Source organism: Pinus tabuliformis, chromosome 1_2 (genome assembly GCF_031772625.1).
Source record: "Pinus tabuliformis cultivar Carrire ecotype Pingquan chromosome 1_2, CPIR1, whole genome shotgun sequence".
In the NCBI taxonomy this organism is placed as follows: domain Eukaryota; kingdom Viridiplantae; phylum Streptophyta; class Pinopsida; order Pinales; family Pinaceae; genus Pinus; species Pinus tabuliformis.
Genome location: NC_142298.1, coordinates 1108842603 through 1108849109, shown reverse-complemented (window position 1 = coordinate 1108849109; position 6507 = coordinate 1108842603).

The window sequence follows — 6507 nt, the reverse complement described above, 5'->3', positions numbered from 1 at the left end:
ATGCTGGATCGGAACTCACTTGGTTGTATCTCCTCTTGGACTTTCTTATTCTATCAATAAACTACTTGAGTTTCTCCTACATGTTGTGTACCAATGATGTTTTGTTATGCTTACATGTTTAGCTTAATCTGATCTTGAGCTTTTTATGAATGTATATATGTATCTTTGTGTAGTTTCTCTCTCTTGTGATCTTGCAGGAATTCGGTGAAGCTGGGCCGGTGAAGGAGCAAGAAGCTGCGAGCTACTGAAGAGAGGAGTGATTTGGATCGACAAACTAGCGGAAGACACAGGTTAGTTACATCCTTCTTCCTCATTTACATTTCATAAAGAAGAATACTCAATTAGTTTACCTTGTTTGTTGCTAAGGCACTATCACACCTTAGAGTGGGATAGGGGCATTCTGAATTGGATACTTTTCCCAACAACAAATTGGCGACTCCGCTGGGGACAGTATCTTGTTAGTTTATTTGTGTTTCTATTGTTGTTCTTCTCATAAACTCAGGAGTGCCGAATCGAAATGCATTTGCCATTTTCAAGTGCAAAGTAGAGATCTGCCACTCTAGTCCACTCACTGGGCCTGTTTTTATGATCTGAACAACTGATCCACAAGTGCTCTAACAGCCCTTTGTGATAGATCTTAGTCCTCATTTAAATCATCCTCCTAATTGTACCTAATTGATAGCTTTTATCCAGCCAAAAACTGTAGATTAAACTGCAAACCGTGACCCAGAACCCAGAGACAATTCTCGTTTCTACTTCAGCGCAGACTCTGTGAAGAGGTTCTGCATTTCAACGCAGGTCCCGTGAAGGATACCTACGCTGAAGTTCAGTTTCTCTGTGCTGAGGGTGCGCTGATCAGCCTTTGACTTGTGCAGATGTGGTTCCATGCTTCCTTTTGCTAAGTTTTATCTCTGTTTTTTGCAGCCTGTTATTAGTCAGTGTACCTATCTGAAACCCCTTTTCTTTGCCTCAATTCCACCTCAGTTGTATAAAGAAACTGTATTTGTTCTTTGTGTATTTGTTACATCATTTGCAATTTCCCATTACAAAAGTAAACTAGTCATACTGTCGCCCTTAGATCTAGACCTGTCGTAAGTGTCGTTTTGATCTTAGGAGTGAGTTTGTTTGCTGTTCACAGTTGATTGAGCTTTTAATTTTGTCGTTTGGTTTGAATTTATGCATTTCTAGTGTCGAAACAAGTAAATCATAAAGTGTCGTAATCGTCTTTTTGATTTCAAAAAAGGAACTTGTTTATGTTTTCACTTGAAATCGAATTCAAATTTGTACAACAGCTTTCTTTTTAGGCATCAATATTAAGAAAGCGAAAACAAATACATGCATATGTGCATTTTCATTTTGATAGTTTGCATGCTTTGATTTAGGAAAAGTGCATTTACAGTGTGCTCTATGCTCTTTGAGAAAAGATTGTGTCTTTCTTTTCCCCTTGTAGCTAGGATTTTCATTGTTGAAAAGATATAAAAGCTTGCTTATCATCTTTAGACTGCATTTAGGAATTGTATCATACATCTCGTGGTGATCCAAAAAGGAAAACTTCTAAGAAAGATCAACCTAAAATAAATTGAATGAACTTAACAACGCTTTGTAACTTAACGCACAACATAGAGGTCTAGGCTAGAGACGTATTCCGGCGTCGTAAAACCTAGTGACTGTCGATCTCGCTGATGGTTGGGTGATTCCTCCTGAGAGACGATAAGCGCCAGTACGGATTGTGCTCCCATGTACCGTCGAGTATATATTGGGAGACCCCTATAGGCATAAAACCTTTATCCTTAGGAAGCCGTGTCGGCCGCCCTACTGATCGCAATGCACTGAACACAGCATTCGGGAAGATTGACCACCCGTACCTTAAAAAGTATTCTGCGGTTTTGCGAAAAGTTTGGCACACCCTCTACCTAGAACTCCAAAGCAGTTCCTTTTGGCTTTTTTCAGACTCTGTAACGGAAAAAGTCCATCCGAGCATTTGTCACTTCGGACTCGTTCAAACATCGAAGGCGACTAGAGTCATCTTTTGCTTTTTCTCGACTCTTTAAAACTGAAAAAGCAAGTTGTGTCTAAAGCGTCTAAAATTCATTCAATTCGGAAACATTTTTCCCCTTTTTTGTATTTTGGTTGATCGAGTAATCCGCAATCGTGGAAGAAAGTCAATTGAAACCCCGTCGTTCACGGAGGCTTACGAGTCAACCTTCTTTATCTCTGGAATCTAAAACAGTACGGACAAAGCGAACTCGTTTAACTGGTTTGAAATCTCCCATTAAAGTTAGAACAAGTGTTCCAACAACATCTGAGATTCCAGTTACTCCAAACATTTCTGGAAACCTTGCCTCTACAGAAGAAGTTCAACAGCCACAGAGGGACAGTGATACTGATCCTAGTCTGAGAGCAAACACTTGTGTTACTGAACCAGATCCCTCTGTAACCGGTTCAGAGAGTCTTGTTCCTCAAACATCTGTCGCTGTTGATTCAACCCCTTCTTCGGCACCAGAAATATTTTACGGACCTGACGGTCTTCCCCTTCCACCTGGTTTGATTGCGATAGAGGAAATTGTAGAAGATCCGCAAGCAAGTACTCCAACACATTTTGGAGTCGGGGTCACTCTATTTCCTTCGACATCAGAAATTAGTCTACCACCAGTGGAAGTTCCTGTAGAATCGCTAGGTAATCTTTTGGATAGACTCAAAATGTCTGAACAACCGTCAACATCTAGGACTGTCTCGAATGACACAGCGACAGCAGAACTCCCTGCCGTCACTCCGACAATGTTTGACGGCATACCATCTGTCCCGACTAGCTCACAACCGCTAGAAGGAGTCCATCCAGGGACTATTTCGACAGTGTGGTCTGTTCCTGTTTGTTCCTCTGCAATAATATCCGGCAACACTTATGATGAGACTGGACAAATTGATCCATTCGGAGGTCAATTTGGGCAATCCAGTCCCCAAGGGCAAACAATCCCCTTGAGTTCCGTGTTACCACCGTATGGGGGGCAGAATGCCCTTTCATTACCCCCTCTGGGAGGATATCCATATGGGAGTTCACAACAGTATTCAGGTTATCCTGGAATTACATCAAGTGGTTGGGTACCTATACTACCCCAACAACCAAGGGTTGTGTATTCTATGCAACAATGTGTACCTATGTTGAACATCCCTACAACACCAGCTATTGTAACAGTGTCACAAGTTCAAACGTTGCCTGTTGTATGTCAACCTCAGATTTCTCAGGTTGTAATGCAACAGCCCCTTGACCCTGTGACTCAACCACAATCGCCAACTGGTGGGGCGACACAGGTCCAAACGGGTACAATTACCCCACACCTTGGTCCAACGGTTAGTATAGCGCAACAGAACATGGCTTCACAACCATGCCTAGTGCAATACCAACAACCACAATTCCAACAAGTGTACCAAGGTTCTGAGCAGCAGATCTTTGCAAACAGTGGACAACCGTACATTCAAAACGGTCAAAATCAACCACTTTATGGTGGTCATGTCCACCAACCGTATCAGTCATACCAGCATCAATTACATTATGCTGGTATGCAAAGGCCAACTGCTCAGGCAATTCCATCGTATCCTGGGTATGCTTCACCTAACCTGAATCAACAGTTACCATTCGTGGCAACTTTAGAGTTACCCGATTTACACCGGTTAACAAACGATCCAATTGCTTACGCCCCTTGGTGGCCAGCAATTCCTCACAAACTTCCTTCAGATATTCCTAAATTTAATGGAAATCCAGGTGAGGACCCATCGAATCACGTGATGACATTTCATCTATGGTGTTCATCAAACACCCTAAACGATGATTCGATAAGGCTTCGCCTATTTCAGAGGACGTTAACGAGTCCAGCGGCAAAATGGTATATTGAATTGCCCAGAGCTTCGTTCGACAATTTCAGCACCTTAGCCACGACTTTCTTAACCCATTTTCAATTACCGATAAGGTATGAAACAGGAACGAAAATCTTAAGCAACTTCAAACAGACAACGGCCACTCACATATCTGATCATATACATGAGTGGCGACGTCGTTGTAGGATGGTAAAAACGTACGTTCCCGATCAGCTATTAGCTGAATGGTTTATCAAGTCGTTACTTCCTGCCATAACGGAAGATGTGGCGAAGGGGGGAGTCGTAATGGAAGAGCAAGTTATCGCTCATGCGCAATATCTAGACTTGGTCTATACTCAGTCTGGCACGCTCTACGACAAAATACCTGACGCCCCTAGACCGGAATTCTCAATTCCTCCTCCTCCTAAATCAAACAATGACTCTCATGCCGGTAATGGCGTTATTGGCGCGACAAACGTGAAATCGACAAAGGCCAACTCCAAGAAGGCCGGTAAGATTTCAGATCAAAATGAAAAAGATGAAATTCTTGCTTCGGAAGTAAATGCCGTATCAGCAGATAAGGGCAAAGAAACCAAACAACCAGGAAGCAAGAAGAAACAAAGTAAAGGGAAGAAGAAGAAACAGGGTGAATCATCTCCTGAAAAAACTTCTTCAAACCCTCCTGGAGATAGGAAACCCCCTTTCGGGTGTCAGATATGTGATGAGAATCACTGGATGAAAGAATGTCCATGCAAAGCTGAGCTTAAAAGATTCTTTAAGAGTTCGCAAACCTCAGCTGTGTTAACTGACCCGTTTCCAAATCCAGGCACAAATCTGGTTGAAAGTGGAAATGCTTCCTCGTCGCAAGTGCTAATGTTGTCGATTTCGAAGCAACAAAATGATGCTTTGATTTCGACAAGAAACAAAGATTACGGGAATCCGCAGCTGTCGAACGACAAAGGTAAAGATCAACCGAGTAGTTCGACAACAACTTCGACAGAAGTTGTACCACCCATCATTCCTTAATTAACAATAAAACCGCCAAAGGGAGTAGTACACAAGTCGACATTTAATCCTCGTGCCAGAGCAGCGCAGCATTATAACATAGTGGAAGATTTGGCCCAATCGCCATCCGCTATGTCGACTCTTGAAGTACTACAAAATTGCCCATCCCAAAGGCAGGCTTTGTTATCAGCCATTGGTGGGGTTGATCCTAAGGATTCCAATCTTGTATCCTTTGATCACAAAGGATACGATCCTCAGTTACCAGCTCAACTAGCTTTCCTTATCCAAGTGAAAGCCCTCAACAAAACTGTTCATCGAACAATTATTGATTAGGGGGCATCTACATGTATTATGTCGATGAGTTGTTGGAAAACTTTAGGATCTCCAACCTTGTCGCGATCCTCGACAACATTAAAAGCATTCGACGGAAGGACATATACCCCATATGGTATCCTAAATAACTTGAAGGTTGAACTAGGGGGAAAAACAGTAGAAATAGGTGTTGAAGTCATCGATGGGAATCTTGATTACAACATCCTACTAGGAAGACCATGGATCTATGCCATGGAAGCTGTTGTGTCGACCTATTTTAGAAAGATTGCATTCCCCTTTCAAGGGGGGATTATGATCATCGACCAACAAAACTTCCTCCCTAATGGTTCACAAGTTACAGGAATCATTCCTATGATCCATGGAAGCCCCCATTCACTTCAGAATATCAGAGTAGGCCTACTAAAAGATCCTATACTAATGGGAACTTTCGCTCTTCCACCTCCAATCAACTTGGCAGAAGTAGCGTCGATAGGAACCTGCAATATGATATCTTCCACAAAGATTTCAGAAAACGATATCGACATGGATCATACTATGGTTTTGGCCCCAAGCCCAATAGAAGTATTATAGCAATCAATGTTTCTAGCATGGGAGGCAAACCCGAATCAACGCTCATCAAGCGTTTGGGTAGATAGGTCTAGAGAATATGGTACCCCTTTAGATCCTTGGTCACGAGTGCATGGAACCGACGAAGGAATTGTACAATCAATGTTGATTGAAGGGACACCATGGAATGATTGCCACCATCGTTCCCTTCTTCCGGATTGTGAAGAAGATACTCAAAATGACCTTTATCATCCTTCAGTTTTTGAATTCCTTTCAAATACTGTAAATACGGTGGATTCCGAGCGAAACTTACCCAACATTGAAGAGACTATAGCCATAAATATCTCGACTAAAACAAATGTTGTAGAGAATCTTTATGTCGGCAAAGGTTGTTCTGCTTCAGAACTGGAAATATATAACGCTCTTTTTCGCGAGTTTAGAGATGTCTTTGCTTGGTCATATAATGAAATGCCAGGCATTGACTCGAGTATCGTTGAACACGAAATTAAGATGTATCCAGATGTCAAACCTGTACGACAACGGCTTAGGCAGGTGCACCCCAAGAAAGCCGTTGCCATTAAGGCAGAAGTTGAAAAACTTCTCCATGCTGGTTTCATCTACCCGGTTCCTCTAACCGATTGGGTATCGAATATTGTCCTTGTTATGAAGAAACAAGGGACAATTAGAGTGTGTGTCAATTATAGGGATGTAAATCAAGCTTGTCTGAAAGACAACTACCCTACACCCTTCATCGACCAGATAATTGATGAA